Source organism: Spea bombifrons, chromosome 3 (genome assembly GCF_027358695.1).
Source record: "Spea bombifrons isolate aSpeBom1 chromosome 3, aSpeBom1.2.pri, whole genome shotgun sequence".
Classification (NCBI taxonomy): domain Eukaryota; kingdom Metazoa; phylum Chordata; class Amphibia; order Anura; family Pelobatidae; genus Spea; species Spea bombifrons.
This window is the reverse complement of record NC_071089.1, coordinates 12,921,691-12,944,109: the sequence shown is the minus strand read 5'-3', so window position 1 is coordinate 12,944,109 and position 22,419 is coordinate 12,921,691. Positions and strand designations below refer to the sequence as shown.

General features: G+C 39.1%; 1 protein-coding gene across 1 annotated transcript in view; it reads right to left on the bottom strand.

Moving 5' to 3' along the window:
* PRKCE (protein kinase C epsilon) overlaps nt 1–22,419 on the bottom strand; it is a 155,196-nt gene that overhangs the window by 34,093 nt on the left and 98,684 nt on the right. The window lies entirely within an intron of this gene.

Genomic DNA, 22,419 nt, shown 5'->3' with positions numbered 1-22,419 from the left:
GTGCAGCGTCAGGGACACATCCCTGCCGCTGCACGGGAGACCAGGCTGTCGTTTGACAGCCTGGACTCCCCCCTGGCAGCAGAAGCCGGCATTGCCGGCTTTCTGCTGCCCGATCTCCCGTAACAGCTTCCGGCATGAAAGCCGGTAAGCTGTTACGGTTGAAAGTGCCCGATCGCGCGATCGCGCAGTTGCAAACGCGCGATCGGGCATTCCCTTCCGGGTTACGTCACTGCTGACGTAACCCGGAAGGTCATCGGAGGACAGGATATCCCCTGCGGGGATATCCTGCCCTCCGATGAGGCACAGAGACGCTGCGATCTCTATGCAGGTCTGTGAGGACCTGCATAGAGATCACAGTGTGATCGGTGCAGGGGGATCGCGGAGAGGGGAGTGAGAAACCATCTCTCTCACTCCCCCTCCCGTCCTGTAACAGAAGAGAAGAAAAAAAAAAAAAACGGTTACTCATTTAAAAATAATATTAAAAAAATCATTAAAATATTAATATAAATAATACAAAAAAAAATTATAATGTGGGCTGTGATGTCATTGTGACATCACTGGCATGTTCAGGAGGTCCCTAGGAGGACCTCTAACCATTACTGTGTAAAAATAATATATAAAAAATAAAAAAAAATGTAAAAAAATTAAAATTAAAAAAAAATATAAAAAAAATATATAAAAAAAGATAATAAAAAAATTATTAAAAAACCTTACTTCCCATTGCCCTAGCATAAAATCTACCCAGTATAACCCTCCTGCCCCCGTTCACAACCCCCAAACCCGTTAAGCCATAGGCATAAAAATTATTCAAAATTGTACACCTAATAGAACGCTCCCTGGTGCTGGGAAAGTCTGGAAAATCTATATAAATTAGGTATTTCTGAAATCAGGACACCTAAATTAATAAACTTGGAGGGGATTTTCCATCACTTTACCTAATTTTGTGAGGATTCAGAGGGAAAATGTAAAAAAAAATTAGTTTAATTTTCTAATCTTCGCTAGTTTTTACTAAATTTCTCATCCTAAATTTCCAGCTAATCATCCAACTATGGTATCAAATAAAAGCTCTATCTCTCCTTGAAAAAACGATATATAGTTTATATGGGTACACTATTCACAGGAAAAGAGAATCATCGCTAAACCGACATACCCCAAAAATGGCAAAATTGCTCTGGGCTTTGAGGTACCAAAAACCCCTGGGATTGAAGGGGTTAACAGACCTACGGCTCCCTTGAGTGATTTTAAGCCGGGTTCAAGGGAGATCCTTGAACCGGCTTAAAATCACTCAAGGGAGCCGGTGGTCTGTTAAAGACCTCCGATACCGCTCCCTTGCGAGCCTGCTCCTCCAGCGGCGGACATTACTGTCCGTCTCTGGAGGGGTGCCGGGTGCCGGCAAGTTGGCACCCCCCTGATGAGCGGCACCCGGTGCGGACCGCCCTCCCCCGCTAGGTACGCTACTGCACGTCCCACCCCCCCTCCGTTCCTCCAGCACAGATTCTTTCATTTGGGGTGACACGTGCAGGATTTCATCCTCGGCTCCTGCACGGCCGCCGAGGATGAAATCCTGCACGTGTCACCCCAAATGGCTACGCGTGTCAGCACTGACACGCGTGTCATAGGTTCGCCATCACTGAGATAGAGAGTAGCATTTCTGGAGGCCCAAGCAGTTCTTTGACTATGTAGAGTATCAGAAAGGGGTGAAAGTATCCTTCCAAAGGCGACACTTACAGACACAGTTATACGAATAGAACCATTGTAACTTAGGCCACCAGAAGATGGCTCCAGGGAGAAAATTAATCAATTTAAAAATGCCAATTATAAAACAACTTTCCAATTACAGTCATATAGACTGTGGAATAATTAATAAAACTTGTGACTGATTTCTTTAATTAGCCCATTAGAGGCCATGTGCCAACTCAAGCTTCTTAAGATACTGAGGATTAGTATTTGTGTGACCTAAAATTAGACAACTTAAACACGGAATGGGAATATTTGGCTCGTTATCTCTCTCTCCAAAGCTACGCCTTCCTTAGAACGTTAATCATATAGGAATATTACATTATATTAAAGAAGCAACAAAAATAAAGGATGTATTTATTAGGTTGTAGATTAAGCTCTCCTTATAAAGTTCATATTAGGACATTTTGTTACTGAATGTTTCTATATCACCAGTTAAAACATATTGAATTAATAGCAAAATATATCCAAGAACATTAATAGAGATGCACATTTTATAATTAAGTATCCACTATACTCAGTCTGTAGGAATATGACCTAGAGAGCTGCTTCTATTCATATTTTTTAGTCGACACATGTTAAATGAATTGTACTTTTTTATGGAAACAGTAAAGGAGGGATGTCATCCTGATCTATATTTCCTCTCCTGTCCTTTCACCCTCTCTTCTAACTCTTTCAGGAGTTGCATCATGGATGGCGTCCCACTATCTCCAAGCCTAGGTTTATAGTAATCCCTCCGTTCCCCACTTTCCACAATTCTTGACATCTCTGTTATTGTTGACAACATGTTTTCACCTTGACAAGGGCGTTTGTTCACGCTGAAACCGGTCGGTGTTTCCAGAAATAAAGACAAGAACTGCTTTGACCTACTACTCCTCGGTTTCCCCTGTCTCTCTCATTGAGAGATTTTTATAAATTCATTGTTGCTACCTACAGAGTGGAGTTCACATTTATAAGCAGCTCCGGTGATCCTTTGCTCTCTATATATATATTGCTGACAATTCCACCATTCAACCAACAGACCAAGTTCACTGCCTTGGTGTCATCCTTGTCTCTGCCCTCTCTTTTATCCATCACATCTAGTCAAAACAATTAAGTCATGATCAGCAAAAAGGAGGAATTTGTATAATTACATAAAATATCTTCCAGCAACAGACATTTTTTTCGGTTTCATTAATAAAAAAAAAAAAGAACCATCTCATAATATATCATCAACTTTGGTGTGTCACATTATATATATATATATATATATATATATATATATATATATATATATATACATACATACATACATACATACATACATACACACATGCTTATGTATTGGGTGGGCAGATGCAGTAGCACAGGGAACATAAATATCGGGGTTGTTTAACCAACTGTGCATTTTAAAACATGGGATAGGTAGATTATGCAGACAATGATTAAACTAAACACAAGAAATCCACACACTTTATTCAGAAGGCAGGTGCATGCACCATCACCAATACCCCGGCTAATACAAACAAATATGGTCTTCCACTACAGTAGGAAGGAAAGGAAACTTAGATAAGGTTTCATTATTACTGAAACTCTGTTAAAGCTGGCTTTTAACAAAAAAAAAATCTTCTAAGTGGAAATACTTGAGAAAGAAGAGTATCCTATAAATAGTGTCCACTTTCAGAAATTTTAACAAAAGTTGGACAACTGCCCAAAAAACATACGAACTGCAGTTGCGGGACCCAATTTTATGTTTGCCAGAAATGTTAAATTATATTTTTGATTGCACAGAAAGCTAATAACTATTTTCAGTTGCTCAATTCATAAAAAATAAAACAAATAGAAAGCTAAATCAGTGGCTGGTTTAAGGGTAAAAGTGTTTGCACGCAAGAATCATAAAATAATGCTATTAGTAATGCGTATTTTTAACATTTGTACCACAAACTAATAAAAGTCAAACCCCTGGGGTTCTCAGGATGAATGCAATGCATATAAGTAGCAATTCTATAAGTTACATGTTAACCCTCTGACAGCCAGGGGATGGGCATATTTTTCCCCCATCGAAGGCCGGGCCAATTGTCATAGCTTTTCTATAGTGAGTCTTCAAGTTGTGATTCAACACATAGACCACACGAGTAGCTGTATGTAATATGTACATAACACAATACAGGGTAGGCATACATAAAGACGGGTTAAATACAATAGACACGCTAAAGAAAAAGCAGAAAGACATTTCCACGAGTACGGCAACCTTTAGTGCAGTCACTAATGAGGGCTACAACTCTCATCATTCTCATCATAATAATTATGCCCAAGGCTGGGAGTGTTGCTTCACTAAAGCACATGAAACCATTTTTTAATACTTAAAAATACAAAAAAAACACATTATTTTATGTGCTTTTCTTTTTTGTTTGTTTTATATTTTAGCTGTATCCTAGCAGGGATTGTACTAGCCTATACCTCTCAACTGTCCTAATTTGCACTGGACAGTCTAGATTTTGTCACTCTATACCGCTGTCCTGCTTTTCGGGACAGGGGTAGAACTCAGCAGGACAACAAGATTCCGAGGCTTACGAACCTTAAAGACCTTGCTAGGTTGTTGTAACATCTAATAAGATCACATGTTACTTCCACTGCAATAAAAAGTAATATGTGCAAATTAGACATTTTTATGCAATAGTTTTGATAATTGCCTTTTGTAAAGCTATATAAGAAAATATTTTCCTACGTAAAACACTGTGTAATTATGCATTATTATTGTTTTATTTAATATTTACTTAATTCTATTTCGAAGAAATGTAAGACTGAAAGCGCAACGATATTTCCCATTTAATTTACTTAAGTATTTAGAAAAACACCAACAGAAAGCAATGTATATGTAATTACCGTATAGGGCACACCTCCTTTACCTAGAATTATGTTACATGGCAAACACTGCAGAGTTATAAACACGGGGCTCTACGCCAGCTAAGGTCACAATCCTTTCATAATAGAGGGTATTGAATAAACAGGTGTGTCTCATAAAAGCATTAATCAAAAAATTCCACTGGTAAGAGTTGGCAGAAAACTAGAATATATTATTATAATAGGTAAGCAACTTTACAATTGCTAAATGCAAGCAATCGGGGTGTATTCACATAAATAGTCTATTCTAGCTTTCCATTAACGGACACAAATTTAGCATAGGCTGACTACAGAGAGGGTGACTGCAGGATCCTATGGGTTTAAGAGGCAACCTGTAGTTTAAATGGGAACTTCCACTAATTGTTTTATTTTTAGTATTCGATCAAAAATAAGTTTTCAAAAATACTGTGCGGTTTTCTTTTCTAAAACAGTTCTAGTTTATCGTATAATATAATGTTTTCAGACAGATGCATATTAGCCATTTGTAGTTCTCATATCAGCCCAGTCTACTAGACAAACACCCTGACTCCTTAACATACAGCCAGTGGTAAATAATAGAATGGCTCGATCTTAATCACTCAGCCAGCAACTCTGACTAATGAAAGTCTATAGAGGATCAAACTTCATTATCATTGCCATAAAGCATGAGCTCAGCATGAGGTTTGAGACATAACAGCAGACAACCAAGGCAGCCTCCAGGTCTACTGATAAAGGAAGTTTATTGGAACGATATGAGATAACAGCAGGTTTTTCTCACTGCTAAAATACATTCCTGTATACAAAACTGGATAATATGCTCAAGGACTAATAGGAATAATATTTTTTCCATTGGACTTTCCCTTTAAATCACTGTTTTTTAACCAGGTCCACATACAACATATTCAATCTAAATGTGACGGCATACCAAAAAAATAGGTTTATTTGTTCTTAAGAACAGCTACATCTAATAATATATACTGACATTTTATTCTTCTAGAAGAAAAACTTTTTACCTTTATTTTTTTACCTATACTAATGAACCAATAATATTAGTTATATACTTTAGATATTTATTGCCACTAAAAAAAAAACAATAATAAATCAAATAAGGGGCCCATATGCATATCAGCATTTGCGACTTAACATAATGAAAAAGCCTGAACAAATAGGGCAGGCTGACATGAGGTTGTGGGGACAGGGATAGGTATTATACAGTGTAAGGCAGGTCAGATAGGTCATAGAAAGGTCAGGTTAGGGGTTATGTAAAAAAAAAAAAAAAAATAGGTTATATAACTTTATTCTCGTTTGCGCCTGCGCTAGCGCGTTGCCGCTCTTTTTGAGTGGCTCGTGCTGCCTCTTAGTGTCCGCGCGGGTGCCTCGCGCCGCGCTAAAGGGCGGGAATTGCACCTATAAATAGGCGCACTCTGAGGGGAGCGGTCACTTACCTGGCGATCCACTGAGCGATTATCTGCACTGACCGTAAGAGTCTGGTGAGCGGTAGCGAAGTGGTGAACCGAAGAGTCAGCATGGAAGAGCTGATGAAGATGCTGCAGGAGCGGGTCTCGGAGCGAGGAGGAGAGGAGTGGCTTCGGAGATGCCTTTATTCTTCTGCGGTTTCCGAGGAACTGATTCAGGCGACCCCTGGCGGTGCTGAAGAAGAAGTGCCGGAGGAGGAGCGGAATATTGAAATGTTGCCGGCAAGTGTCTCGCGAGATGGAGTCGGCTCGCGAGAGGTCAGCGCGGCAGGCAGATTACGGGACAGGGTCTCGGTCACGGCTAATAGTCGTGATAGATCCTCAGCAAGTGTCCCGGACTTATCCAAGAAGAAGAAAAGGCCCGCTTCTCGGGTGAAGGTGTCCTCAAAGCGGCCCAGGAGTGTGGAGGATCCGGGTGAGGGGTGCAGTAAGCACCTGAATTACCAGGACAGGCGTCAGTCTCTGGCTGTCCCGGTTGCTGGACAAGAACAAGATGCTGTAAGGCAGCAATATGAAGCTGAAGGCAGAGCTGGGGATGCTGTGGGTGAGTCTACTGGTGTTTCTGTTAAAAATCTTAATGATGCTGTTGCTGCTTTGGTGAATGTTTTAAAGGACATTCAAGAGAAAAGTCATGGTCCAGCTCAGGCTTGGGTTAAGGATACTGCTGGTTCTAGAGCAAGTGTAGTGAACGAAGCTTGCATGAAAGAAGTCATGTCTTGTGAGGTGTCACCTCTTGGTTTTCATTTAAGCAAAGGGGTCAAGGAGAAAATTTGGAATGATGAGTATGTGGACATTTTATCATTGTTGCCTGCGTCTAAGGAATTTCTTATGAAAAATGATAAAGAGGAAGAAAGACGCAGGCCAGTAGTAAGATCATTTAACAATTGGTTACAATCGTTTTGCATCTTCTCTAGTGTGTATTGTGAGAAGCACAAGGATAGTTGCGCTGGTCTGTTTCAGCATCTAGACGCAGTATTAGAAGCCTATAAAAATTTTGGTGGTCTGGCGTGGTTCTATTACGATGAGACGTTTAGGCAGAAAATGTCAGTACATAAAAGTTTGAAATGGGGAATGAAGGATGTGGGTTCGTGGGTGAGCATTATGTTGCCCCAGAAGAATGTTAGTTTTAGAATGAGTGGTAATTTGCAGCAGCAACATAGGCAGAAAGGGTTTTGCTGGGCATTTAATGAGAGCCAGTGCAAGTGGCCCAATAATTGTAAATTTAAACATGAATGTTCAGTTTGTGCTGGGAATCACCCAGCATTTCGGTGTTTTCGGAAGAACTTGCACAATGCAGGAAAAGAGGTATCAAAAGGCGGTGACGCCAGTGAGGTTAATAAATCTGCTCCCCTTTTTAGGCAGGTACCCAAACCGTCGGATGGCTAAGTTAATTTTTGATGGTTTTAATGACGGTTTTAAAATTCCCATTTATGGTAAGAAAGGTATGGTTTGGGTGGATAATTTGCGATCTGTGGTGGACAATGAAAATATTGTTAGAGTTAAAATAAGGAAGGAGTTAAGCTTGGGAAGAATAGAAGGGCCTTTCGTAGAGCCCCCTTTTTCCTGTTTTCGTTTATCTCCGCTAGGTTTGGTGCCTAAAAAGGAACCGGGTGCTTTTAGGCTCATTCATCATTTGTCCTTTCCTAAGGGCGATTCATTGAATGACGAGATTGTGAAAGAAGATTATTCAGTACACTATGCATCTTTTGATGATGCTCTTAAATGGGTTCGAGCTATGGGTAAGGATACGCTGTTAGCTAAGGTGGATATTGAGGCGGCTTTTCGCTTGTTACCAATTCACCCGGATTGTTTTTGTTCTTTGGGGTTTCAATTTGATAATTTATTTTATTTTGACAAATGCTTGCCAATGGGTTGTGCAGTTTCTTGTTTTTATTTTGAAGCGTTCTCTTCATTTTTGGAATGGGTTATAAAAGATGTTTCTGGTTTTGACTCTATAGTACATTATTTGGATGATTTTTTATTTATTGGTAAGGCTGGTTCCAATGATTGTTTGTCCATGTTGGAGTCATTTTTGCAGTTATCAAGTTGTTTTGGTGTTCCGTTGGCTGGTGATAAGACGGTCTTCCCAACGACGGAACTTCAATTTTTAGGGATAGTGATAGATACGAATAAGATGTGTTTTCGGTTGCCAGTTGATAAAATTGTTAAGTTAAGGTTGTTTATTAAAAAGGTTATAAGTAGTGATAAGTTAAGAGTTAAAGAATTTCAATCTTTGCTGGGTATGTTTAATTTTGCGGCGCGGGTGATGCCGATGGGTAGGGTTTTCTCTAGACATATAGCACGAGCTATTTCGGGTAAGAAGCAGCCGCATCATAGAGTTAGAGTGACTAGACAGATTAAAGAGGATTTGAAAATATGGGATTTGTTTTTGAGTGAGTTTAACGGATCAACTATTTGGCAGGAAGAATTTATTGATAATGACGCTATGGAATTCTTTACGGATGCGGCTGGTTCAACGGGATTTGGGATTTTCTGGAGAGGGAAATGGGCTGCTGCGGAGTGGCCCGCTTCATGGGTATCGTCCGGGTGGGTTAAAAATATGGTTTTATTGGAGCTTTTTCCGGTAATAGTTGCTTTTGAGCTGTGGTCTAAGGATTGGGCGAATAAGAGGATTTTGCTCAATTGCGATAATATGGGAGTGGTGTGGGTGATCAACACTTTACATGCTAAGTCTATTCCAGTTATTAACTTATTACGAAGATTGGTTTATTTATGTTTACAAGGTAATATTTGGCTTAAAGCCAGACATATCCCAGGTTGCAGGAACGTTGTGGCTGATGCGCTGTCTCGTTTCAATTTCAAGGTTTTCAGATCTTTGGCTCCACAAGCGGAAGAAGTGGGGATGGTAATTCCGGCATATGTATGGGAATTGACTTCACCCAGCTAAGAGAGCTTTTGGCGAAATCTTTGTCACAGAACACGTGGAACTGCTATTCCAAGGCTTGGAAGGCTTGGTCTGGTTTTGTACAGCAAGGAAGTTGGGATATTTTTGAGGGTAGTATTGAGGGAGCGCTAGCTTTTGTGTTTAGTTTGATCAATAAGGGAATGGCTAGGTCTAGTATAGACATGCATTTGGCTGGTGTTACTTTCTTTTTTAAATTGGCAGGTAAGAAGTGTGCATTTAAGGAATTTTTGGTTAGGCAAGTGCTAAAGGGTTATAGTATTAAGAGTAGAGTTTTGGATAACAGGAAGCCGTTATCGTCAGGGTTGTTAAGGAATTTAGTTGGTGTGTTGCATAAAGTTTGTTGGAATAGTTTCGAATGTAGATTGTTTAGAGCAGCTTTTGTTGTTGCTTTCTTTGGTGCTTTTAGAGTCAGCGAGCTTGTGGCGCATAATAAGGATGGATGTTCTGGTTTACAGTTTGGAAATGTTAGCTGTTCGGAGCAGTTAAGATTGTTTATAGAAACATCTAAAACGGATAAGAAACGTAGAGGTTGTTGGGTGTCTTTGAATAGGTTGCATGATGTTGATATCTGCCCAGTGGCGGCTGCTGAGCTTTTTAATGCAGTTAGGCCTGCGGTGAAGGGTAATTGGCTAGTGCATCAGTCTGGTTTGCCATTGACTAAGTTCCAGTTTCGTAGGGTTTTAAGTTTGGGTTTAAAGGAGCTGGGTTTAGCTGATGAGAGGTATACGTCCCATTCTTTTCGAATTGGGGCTGCGACAGAGGCAGCTTTATTGGGATTGGATGAGTCAGTTATTAAACGTTTAGGGAGATGGCAATCGGATCGTTTCAAGTTATATGTTCGTCCTAACCTGTTATAATGATATGTGGTTATGATGTTATTTGTGAATTTCTTGCAGGTCACCAGGCATTGGTTGTCTGGATTGTGGGGCATTCTTTCGTGTTTTGGGCACAGAGAAGAGCGGCGGTACGAAGATATGGCACGAATTTAGGTTTTGACGAAAAAGAGTTAGTTATATTTTGGTTGGGTGTGCGGGGTTTGCGGGTAGAGCAACTTAAAGAATACTTAGATGAATGTGTTACATGTTTTCCTTGGCCTAATGCCATAATAATACATTGTAGTGGTAACGATATGGGTAAAATGAAGTCATTGGAGTTAATTTGTTATTGTAAAAGTTTAATTTTGTGTCTTAAAGAATGTTTTCAGAATGTTTTATTGATATGGTCAGAGATAATACCTCGTCTTCTGTGGCTTCAAAGGCCAGAATTGAAAGCTTTAGAGAGGGTTAGACGCAAATGCAACAGAGCAATGGAGAAATTTATGTTGTTAGAGGGTGGTTTATCTTTTAGACATACAGAGTTAGAGGGTGGCAGTGTGGGTCTTTATAGGCAGGATGGGGTTCATTTGTCAGATATTGGGAATGACATTTTTAATGTGGACCTTCAGGGTATGGTTGAACAGGCCGTGGTTTGGTGGGGTAGGGCCTCAAATGAAGAATAGTTCATTTGAGGCGGTTGGGGTGAACTGTAATTATTGCTATGCTGGCTGGCTTTCAGGGCGGTTGGCAAGGTTTAAAGGTTTATATGGTGCTCTGGGGCTTATGCCAAGGGCTTGTGTTTATTTATATTATATGGTTACAGAGTTGAGTTACGGTATATGGTTTTGTTATGTTGGTGAAACTAAATAAAAGCCACGGCCTGATTCATCCAAATTTCGGTGTGTGTGTCTTTATTTTAGTATGGTTTTATTATTTAGCAGTCTTATGTCCCTTACAGCCTCATGAAAAAGCCTGAACAAATAGGGCAGGCTGACATGAGGTTGTGGGGACAGGGATAGGTATTATACAGTGTAAGGCAGGTCAGATAGGTCATAGAAAGGTCAGGTTAGGGGTTATGTAAAAAAAAAAAAAAAAATAGGTTATATAACTTTATTCTCGTTTGCGCCTGCGCTAGCGCGTTGCCGCTCTTTTTGAGTGGCTCGTGCTGCCTCTTAGTGTCCGCGCGGGTGCCTCGCGCCGCGCTAAAGGGCGGGAATTGCACCTATAAATAGGCGCACTCTGAGGGGAGCGGTCACTTACCTGGCGATCCACTGAGCGATTATCTGCACTGACCGTAAGAGTCTGGTGAGCGGTAGCGAAGTGGTGAACCGAAGAGTCAGCATGGAAGAGCTGATGAAGATGCTCCCTCCCACCCACCCTTATGTTTTATTTATTGTCGTGGCTTTTATCGGGGTAAAGTTGCCCTATGGGTGAACTGTAATTATTGCTATGCTGGCTGGCTTTCAGGGCGGTTGGCAAGGTTTAAAGGTTTATATGGTGCTCTGGGGCTTATGCCAAGGGCTTGTGTTTATTTATATTATATGGTTACAGAGTTGAGTTACGGTATATGGTTTTGTTATGTTGGTGAAACTAAATAAAAGCCACGGCCTGATTCATCCAAATTTCGGTGTGTGTGTCTTTATTTTAGTATGGTTTTATTATTTAGCAGTCTTATGTCCCTTACAGCCTCATGGGTGTAAAATTACAAATCATCACATCTCTCTCTCTCTTTTTTTTTTTACAACTTGCCCCCTACACTTTTCCTCTTTTTTTTATTTCCCCATTGTTTGATTGTAAATAAGGGATGTATGATTTGCGCTGCACAATAATCTGAATAAGCATTCATGATATGTACAAGCCAACAATATACGCTATTGCGCTAACTGTTAATAAATGCTTTGTGTAATGTGTATGTATCAAACACACACAGAAAACATCTAAATCTCCTCTGTATATCAAAGTTCTAAAGTCTTTCTTTTTTACGGATAATTATTATGTAATGTTCTTCCCTATTTTTTTGACATGTTTTTCCTTTTTAATCAAATCTGAGTGCTGCATGTTCTGACTTCTCTCCTATGCCATCATTAAATCATCACAATAGGATGTCATTTTTTGCCAAGCATGACTTTAAACAGTCTAAACATGTTAGCAGAAGGTTATGTAACATTTTTTACATGTTTTAAGGGGCTACAATTACATCAGGTTATGGCAACGATAAAGCATATATGAGACACCATGAATAATGGGATATGTAGTGCAGATCCAAAAATGTTTTCTACGTAAAGTACGTAACAATGGGCAACCGGAATCAATATGTTTGATGTTCAGTCTACAAATGGTTGTAATAGTTTTGCCTATGAGTTCTAGTTTTATCATACCCTTTAAATGTATGTATTGTAAGAAGCACTGCTTAAATTGGTCCTAGATAAATAGAATATAAATAATATTATTTTAGAACAGGGAGAAAGGTTGGGAACATATTCTTGATCAGTACCCCTTTCTCCTGAATTCCCTCTAAATATCTGCATAATCTGCATATGAAATACTTAATTTTAAGAATATTTTTTTTTTTTTTTTTACACGCTAGACTAAGAAGTAGCTGGAAGAAATCATTTAGAACAACACTTTGTCGCAGAGCGATAAGATCTTGGGAGACTAGTTTTCATAGTTTGGATTTCTTTATTGGAAGATCACATTTTCCCCACCCAGTCTGCCAAGACACAATGTTCTTGTTGCGTCTGGGAAACAGCTTGAAGACTGCAAACCGTCGTTGACTTGGAGAACATTCATAAAGTATCCTTTTTCACATTGAACCGAACAATGTGTACTGTTTAATAAAGGCATACCTTAATTGAGAAAACATAAGTTTTCAATGGACCAAAGGTACGGCTTAACCTTATCAGAGAGCAGACCCCTAATTTTGTCATCCATTGTCTGGCTCCTGAAGAATTGATCTAAAATTAGCCAATAATGAAGACCTGCGGGTCTAGGAAATGTTTTTCATTTAATCTGAAACATTAGATTGTGAAGTGATGCACAACAGCGAATGCATTGCAACCCAAGGTACCCTTTTCAGAGCTCTCGACATAGAGATCCAGACATTCTCAGCGGTAGTGCGGCTCATGCAACCGTTCTGGCAGAAGGTGTTACCACAAGAAATGCTTAGGGTCTTCATACCTATGGAACTTGGCACTATTCAAAGCTACATTTTCAAACACAAACAAAAGTAAGTGGAAAAATAGATATAATACACAACTGGCTCCATATTTACCAAAACAAAGCTGGAAACAATCTGTAGTTATTATTCCATAAGCACTATGCGACCTCAGCCTCCTTCTTGCCTACTCCAGCCCTTGGGCTTCTATTCCCGATATCCAGCCGGGTCCCTACACTTTGACCCAGAACTGTTCCATCCCTACCTTGATAAAATCGGCCCATTGTTGTTTAAATTTCTGTGTGGTTTGCCAAGATAGTTATAGAATGACTTGTCTGGATGCTAACATTCCATTTCCTCCTATGTAGACCAAATCCCATTCCTCAGGCAGGAAGACAGACATTGTGCTTGGCATCGTCCATCACCCACAACATCTTAGGGACATTACCTGAATTCGCTTATCAGCTAAAGGCTTTGAACCATCAGACATGCATGGTACAGGGTACAAAGTGCCACTATTGTAACTGATCTCAGCAGAGTTGGGCAAAACCTTTCTGCCAAGAGCTTCTGTGGCCTGTTATATAACGATGTTTAGACCACAACGTTCACAAAGTAAATATAGTCTTTGTGTGCATCATGATGTCAGCGAGCACTAGTGCTCCCGAGAAACGTTGCGCAATATTCACAATAAGTTCCACGGGAATAAAACTTTTCAGCACAGCTCACTATGAATACAAACGGCAAATTGAATTCTAATGACGTTTCTCATTTAATTATGAGTAATGACACAATGAGGGTTAGGTGGAAATAAAAAAAACATTTTGATATGTCTCTTTGTGACCTTTACACAAATATCATTTAGGTTACTAAGCTTACTGTTTAAACCCAATTATTGGTGTTAAGTTGTCCCAACGGTGCAGTTTCCTAAACAACTTGAACCATTTCTACATTTATATTACTTCACAATGACTAGAGTGGTATGATGCAATGTTATCTCAGTATGACATCACTTTATGGGTTTTGATTTTTATTTTATTTTTTATTATGAAAAATTTGATGGGAAATTTGTAACAAATATCTCAGAAAATACTTGACATGTTAAAGATTCTGGTGTATTCTTCTATAAAGAAACGTGTTACACTCACATTAATTAAGGACTTGAAATGGATATCCATAAAATAATTGGAAATACTTGGAAGTACTGCATCCCGAACAATACGTGATCAGCAGAGAGGGATATTAGAAAACTATTTTAAAAGGAAAATTATAATAACAACAAAACAAAATATTTAAAGGGACCTCATAATATCACAATGACATCAGGGGTGACATCATCTAGTTATAAGAGAGATTGCTGTGGTCTGCAAAGATCCACAAGGCAACTGCGGAAGATATTTTCAGCAAAATTGTTTTTATTAATTTTTTTTATGTGAAATCCTTTGCTATTTTATTTTCTATTTTAGTTCAAATAAATATTGTGCAATAGGTATGGCTATGGCTGAAATGACTAATGTAAAATTGCCCTAGCCTTAAGGGGTTAAATAAACATAAATGTTATTTTATTAAGAGTTCAGAAAAACAATGTAGATAACAGAAAAAACACACACAGAAGTCACAGAAGCTGAGGATGTTTATAAAAAAAAATGTTTGCAGGGCATAGCGAGTTCACAGGGCATCCTCCGCGGGCAAATATTTGTTTTATTTGTTTGTAAGCAGTATCGTTAATCACGGTGAGCGCTGCATTATTTGCCTAAAATCTCTTTAGTGAGTGATACAGTTGTTTAGCTAAAGAATAAATAAGCAAAATGTGCTTTATAAATATATATATATATATATATAGTAAATATAGACGCCTGCAGGCAAATGGATAAAATGGAAACTTTCTGATATTTCTGAGCGATTTGTAAAGCCGCCGACACCGATTAAGAGAATATATATATCAGGCGGATGAAGATCTAGCGCGGGGATTGCGTATACACAATTACTTTTGTGTTAACAAGAACGCACAATTTCAAGCCCGCAGGGCAAGTAGATGGTATGGGTGGGGCTAGCCATATATAGGGGTGGGGCTAGCCCCAGACAGCATTTAGTGGGCAGGGAGAAGGGAAACATGGACAGGGAGTAGGCAGAACATGGGCAGGGTAGAGAGCCGTGGCCACATACTGCTCACCCAGCCTGGAGAAACAAACTGGGAAGCAGGGCTTCATGTGGGGGTCCAGATGTTTATATTTGTATATCTTATGTATAATATATATATATATATATATATATATACATATACATACATATAATTTAGCTTCCACTAAAAGAGGAAATAAAGAGGTTTAATAATCTAATAACTATTTTTAGGGTGAGCATTATTATAGATCCATGCTCAAAACCAGGGCAGTAAGAGTTTTTAAAACCCCATCGAGCACAGTCATAATTGGAGAGAGGATACAGACATCATATGCTATCTATATCTAATCTGATTAATAACCAACTCCATTGCCATCCAGTTACACCGAAGACTAGGAACCTTTTAAGCAAACTACTACAAAGGTAAGTTGAGAAACCCCAATTTAGTATATCTCGATATCCAATGGTGTCACTAGAGACTTCTTTGGTACAAATGCAACTAACCCATGAATGAAAAAAGGTGCCATCTATAGAAAGAAGGTTTTATATTTTACCTCTTAGGTAACTCTGTATCACAGCCAACAATCCATACAGCCAGCTCTATGACCCGGCTGCCAGCTGTTCTCATGGGCTATTGGTACTGTCGGCAGTGTTAGGCAATTGTACCAAGTACAATACCCAAAATGCATGGAATGGCGCTCTGTTTAGGGGACAAAAGCAGTACGGGCATATGTCTCCTGGTTCGCCACTAACATTTGCACCAAATCTGATATCTCCAGGCTTCTCCATGATCTCTGTGTCATGTTAATGATCTGGAAGCAGGTGCACAAGCCCAATTCTCCTGCCTTCCATGAACTGAATCCATGATGTGTGTGGGATCCCGGAAGGTGAAATGGCCCAGTAGAATTTCATATGGAAAAATAGTAGCGAGCGTAAAAATACTGGATAAGTAAAAATAAAACAAAAACACAATGCAGTTTGCTACAAATGTAAATTCAGTATTTCAATTCCACATATAACAGGCCGAGCAGTAAAATATGTCCATGTTTTTACAGAATCGGTGAGCATACCGCCAGAAAGTTCCTAAAGTAGTTCTTTAATTCGCCCTTGCTGTCTTGACCTAATGAATTTGGGTGCCTTGGCTATAAATTGAATGACGAGGGCTGAGGTTTAGTGTTTTTTTTGTGACAAGCTACTAATGTCTTCTTAATTAAAACATTATGCAAATAAATATACGTACGGAAACTATATTAAGCTTTCTACATAAAACAAAAAAAAAATCAGTTCTCAAGGAGATTAAATATGTTTTCCTGTGTAACAAGGCCAATAAAATAATTTACTGTTTATATTCCTAGGGGAAGTAAACTAAACATTTTTATATGTTTATACAAGAAAAATATGGGAATAAGAATTTGGTAATTCGTTGGGGTCGGTAATTCTTATGTTATCTAAGTGGCAACAATTTAAAATCAAAACCTTATGCATAATTTAAACAATCTACAATATATGTGTTGAACCCTTTGGTTCCTGATAGAATCACTAGAAGGTAGAAGGTTGGGAGTATTCACTAACATTTTTTTTCAGCCTTTCAGTGTGAAACATGTTTTCGGGACTTACCTCCAGGGCCCTGTTACGCTGGCCGGGTCATTGAGAAGAAGCAGGCATGCGTGTGGAGCACATATATGTATGCTGTGCCCACTTCTGCATTAAATATTCATTTTCCTATCTTTTCAGGGCATTATACAGGCTTACACTCTATAGTGTCTATTCACTAAAGTGAAAATTACTGATAGTGTTCATACATTATGAACATATAATCCTGTCGAGCTTCTGCTGCAGGAAGAGGTTGGCTGGCCATGTATAATCCATAGTTAAATCAGTGAGATTTCTTCAACGTCTCCTCACCCACTGAATTATACATTATTCAGGGCATGCTTAGCTCTAGAGAAACGTGCAAGTATTGGTTCTTCATAATAAATAGTGAAGCAAGGGAGCTTTAACCACAACTCTACCTTTGTTAAATAAACCCATATGGACAGTTTAGGTCCAACCAATATGGTGAACCCAGCTGCAGAGGACAAACAAGGTAATGGGCAGTGCACGTGTGATTTTTTTTTTCTAAATAAAACATGAGAAGTAAACGATATATGAAAAAACCTTGATATACCCTTCGACAACCCCTTTTCCCTATTGCCTCTAATCTGTTATCCTTCACTTGCTCCCAGTTCCCTAACACCGTCTTCTCACTGTCTGACCACCATCTACTAACCTCCAACTCTGCCGCGGCTCCCATCGCTTCTCAAACCTAAAAGACCTCCACAAACCAATCTACTCATTGACCGACTACCACTAACCTACTCCTACTTCTTCTTTCTTCTACCACTAACCTACTCCTACTTCTTCTTTCCAAAATCTCCACCACCTACTGCCTTGTCACAACACAGTACAATCATATGCCGGCCTGAGGCTATAGATAAGGCTTCTACTTCTATTGTGTCCCAGTATGTCTTAATTTATTTAGGTTATTGTCAATTTTGTATACTGTCAGTGTTAACGTTACCGTTAACGCTTCCCCTACTGTAATCCACAGGCGGTTCTATAAATAAAGCGTAATATAATTTAGTAATAAAACTGATACAGATATTCTTGCTCAAAATCCTACAAGTAATAAGAACATTACGTATTTTCAGTAAGAGGTTTGATCCCCTCGGGTTAGTATAAAGGTGTGATAAACATGCCATGGATCATATTTGAAGTTTTATAGTTCCCACAATCACACTTTTCAAACCACTGGCTGGAATCCCCAATAAGCTAAGATTTTAGCTTGCTTATCTCGTGTTTAATACAAGCGTTTGGCTTATGACGAGACTCCAAATAAATGGAGTTTTTTTTTTCTTTTAACATCCGTTGCACAACTGTAAACATATTTTCAATGTTAAAGGGGTCATATCATCGCCTTTTACATGATGTTGGGATATTTTTTTGTGAATTTACTTCCTTATCATAAATCACGTGTACCAAGGTTTTGTGCCAGTGAAAGGTGGATCAGTACTAAAACCGCGGATGACCAACCTACTTATTTTATATAGTCATTAAAAAAAAAAACAGATGATGTCATCCAAAAATGGCCTTTATCCATTTCCAGTAAAATCATAAAATCATAACTTGCACAAATAAAGTCCAACCATTGCAATATTTTATAATAAAAAAACATAATAAAGTCACAATAACTGTTATTATGTTTAACACAGGATGCAAAAATGTAACACATAATGAGTCTTATTTAGTTATTGTAGCTCAAAACTGTTACCCAAGGCTTGATTCTAGGATACAATCTGTTTCACGTTTAACATAAACCTACCCATGAATTAGGTGGCATTTAGAAAGACAGAAATCCTAGTTTATTAACTATCTTCTAAAGATAATTAAAATAAGACAATCTTGAACATTAAAGCAAACCTACCAAGGGCGAGAGCAAGAAAAAAAGAATCTTACATTTCTTAGTTGTAAACTATAACATAATTTATCTATTAGAACCACAAAGACAAAGATCCAAATTCCACGTGTGAAGTGTAAAAAGTGTAAATAACAATAAATAAATAAATACTCCCCAAGATAGCAGCTTCCAAAAAACACTCTTCCTCAAGATGCTCAGCAATACAACAAGACAACCAAGGAGCGCATATACATGATATATATATATATATATATTTATATATAAACATGATACAAATGAAACGCGTCGAGAGAGAGAGCTGACATAACCCCGAGAGAGTATTCTATACAGTGGATCTGGGACTTCGTTTTATTTGCGTTTTTGAACACTACGATATAGTTGTGCCTGCAATAATTGTAAGTGTATCCAGACCTTCCTCTCTGCGGATTTGTTTTATCTATTAGAAGCCTGGGGCAGACACACCCTGATCAAAAAGTTTATGTTACCATAATTTAATTATGAATGGATCATAAACTAAACATGGATGTGCATATGCCTTTACATGATTTAAAAGGAAAATAATAAATTTATGTTTGATTTGGGGAGGAAAGAAGCTAACTTTATGTTGGATGAAAGCAGCCATATATATGTACTTTATATAATATGTGGACACCTTTCCTAATTATTGAGTTTAGGTGTTTCAGACATGCCTATCGCTAATAGGTGTATAAAATCAAGCACATAGGCAGCTGCCTTCATAGACAAACACTGTGTAATGGGTCGTGCGGAAGAGCTCAGTGACTTCGTGGTACTGCCAGGGGATGCCACCTTTGCCACAAGCCAGTTTGTGGAATTTCTGCTTTACTGATCTTCCCCGGTCCGCTGTAAGCGCTATTATTGTGTTATTACTGTGAAGTGGAAGCTCACTCATGAAGCGGTAGATCACACACACACTCACAAAGCGGGGCTGCCGAGTGCTGCTGTGTGTACAGCATCACTCACTACAGAGCTCCAAACTGCCTACAGCGTACAGTATATATCTTCTTTGAATATTTCAAATTCAATATGACTATAAGATTAAGAATAGACTTCAATAAGGAATAATGCATGCTGGAGGGAGTTATTATTGACTATTATTGATTATAGAATTATATTGACCAAAGCAAGCAGTTTCTTGGCATTTCAAGCAAGTCACAGAGTTATCTTTGGAAAAAACGTCATCTCTTATCTGAAGATGGATACTGGAGACAGTTCCCAAATAGCAAGTCATGGTAAATAAAAAAACACTTCATTCAAAATGTTTTGTTTTATTCTTGTTGTGTGGAAGTCAGCGCCCTAAGCCTGGCCGCTGTATAAAGTCAGAGAAGCCAGTGCTGAAAGAGCGGACTATATTTCACACAATGATAAACGTTACAATAAAGACATCACAGAAACATAAAATTTGCTGGCAGGTAAGAACCATCCGGCCCATCTAGTCTGCCCATTATTTCTGATATTAAGCCTCAAATCTTAATCAGTCCTTGGACTTGTCTTAGATTCAGTATAGCCATATGTTTATCCCATACATGTTTAAATTCCCTCGGTGTATAAGCCTTTATCACCTCTGCTGGCAGTCTGTTCCATTTATCTACCACCCTCTCAGTAAAGTTAAACCTCCTTAAATTACATCTAAACCCCTGACCCTCAAGCTTTAGAGTATAACCTCTTGTTCTAACCTTCCTCCTCCTCCTTTGAAATAAACCTCAATATTTCTATCACAACTCCCATCTCTCTCTCTTCTCTCCTCCAAGCCGTACATATTGAGATCCTTTAGCATTAATAAGTCATTGGTCCTGTATTAGAGTCAGGATAGCCATATGCCTATCCCACACATGGTTAAATCCCACGACTGTATAAGTCTCTACCACTTTTGATGGGAGGCTGTCTAGAACTAGAGGGTCAGAGGCTTGGATGTAATGCAAATTTTACTTTACCGAAAAGCTGGCGGATAAGTGGAACAGCCTCCCAGCAGGTGTGTCAGAGAATAAAACAGTAAGGGAATTTAAACATGCATGGGATACGCATAAGCTCATTTTAAATCCAAGACAAGACCAAGAACTGATTAAAGTTTGAGTCTTTACATCAGAAAACGGTCCCTTTAATGTCCGTGCTGATATTATTCTAATGTTTTATTATATAATAATATGTTTAAGTGTTCGTTATTTGCACTTAAATGTTAGCACTGTACTGTTTATGCCGCTCTGATTATTGTCCCATACAAGTCATAACTGCACACATCTCAAGAGACACTGGAAGCTATATTTAGTGTCACTAATTTCCATTCCTGGAATAGATGTTCTTTAAATTCTCAGTAAAAATAAAAAATGTGGGATGCTTATTAAAGAAAACCAAGAAATGTGGTTATACTTAGTACAGCTGCAGCTTTGTAGCGAACACAAAGGCTCTATTAAGTAAGGCTACCTGACCAGAAAATTGGGCCAAGAAAAATGACAGCTATATATATAAAATAAAATTAATATAAAAAAAAGTTGTAATTTTGATTCTAGGCTTCAGGTAAGCACTGAATTACCATTTGGAAGCCCCCTATCAATTGTTAAAATATCAGTAAATTGTATGTAAGTAATAATAAAATAATAAATTGGAGTTCCTGGATTCCTGAATTAGAACATAGTCAGCTTGAGTCTTCTGCTTTCTTGGGCAAGTAGGCATTTTGGGCGTTTTCTACTGCAGCATTTTTCGTATGCGTTCATTTCAGATGATATTTTGAGAATATACAGTAGCCGGCCCATCCCTTATCAGGTTCTTTCAGTCCAGACAAACAATCGCTATAAAGCGACGCAAAAGTCATAGCCAAGGTATTTGCTACCATCTAGTGGAAGTCCTGAGGCAAACCACCGGGCCATGTTCCTGGCTTCTTCTCGCATATCCACCCATGTGCTCACCACGTGACCGGCAGGCCTATATAGGTTCATTTCTCTTCGCTTTGATGGGGGTTTCAGTTGCAACCTAACTTTCTGCTATCTACTTACCCCACTGCAGGCTCTGGTTTGTGTAAACTTGTAGCAGATCACTTTGTATGCCAATAAAACCCACAATAAGCTTCAGAAAGCTAAGGCTTGTTTCAGAGCAAATCTATGCATAGCGTTACCTCTGTATAGAGGTATAAGGACCCCAATTCGGTTTAGTGCCCTGGGCCCTATGTAATCTTAATCTGGCTAAGGTGTACACCTTCTTTGTATATATATTGTTACATTGCAATTTTAGCTTTCATGTACGGACTAGTGAAACAGCTACATGCACTGAAAGGTCTGGAAATATGCAGCGTAGGGTTGGGTAGGGGGTAGGGGGTAGGTCGGCAGTTGCCGCCCGGGTGTAACAAAACCACGTCAAAGGTCCAGACGCTTGGGGAAGGCAAACCGGGAACAACTAAGAGTAAGTTTTCTGCCCATAACTCTTCAGTTAAGTCTGTACTATGACCACCAGGACCAACAGGACTCGGCGGCTTCTCTCTCGCCAACAGAACTTGGGGCCAAAACTAATAGTCCATGAATAGACAGAAGGGTCAGGACAGGCAGCAAAGCAACAAAGTCAAAATGCAGCCAATGTGTAACTCTGGGAATCTAAGCGCACCAAAAGACCACCAATTAGGCTCAGTACGAGGGTGCAGACATGCACTTGGTGCTTGGGTTAAAAATAAGTCAATGTGCAAAATGCCATCCAAGACAGAAATGTTTTGACATTTAACCATGACCTGCGTGATGCAATGGGATGCCATAAAAGACTCCACACGCAGCGGCACGTGTGCACATACAAGATGCAAAAACACATCCAGGGGGCCACCAAATCATGGGACAGCAAAACAGCAACCAAAGGGAAGACCCCAACACCAGTCCGCT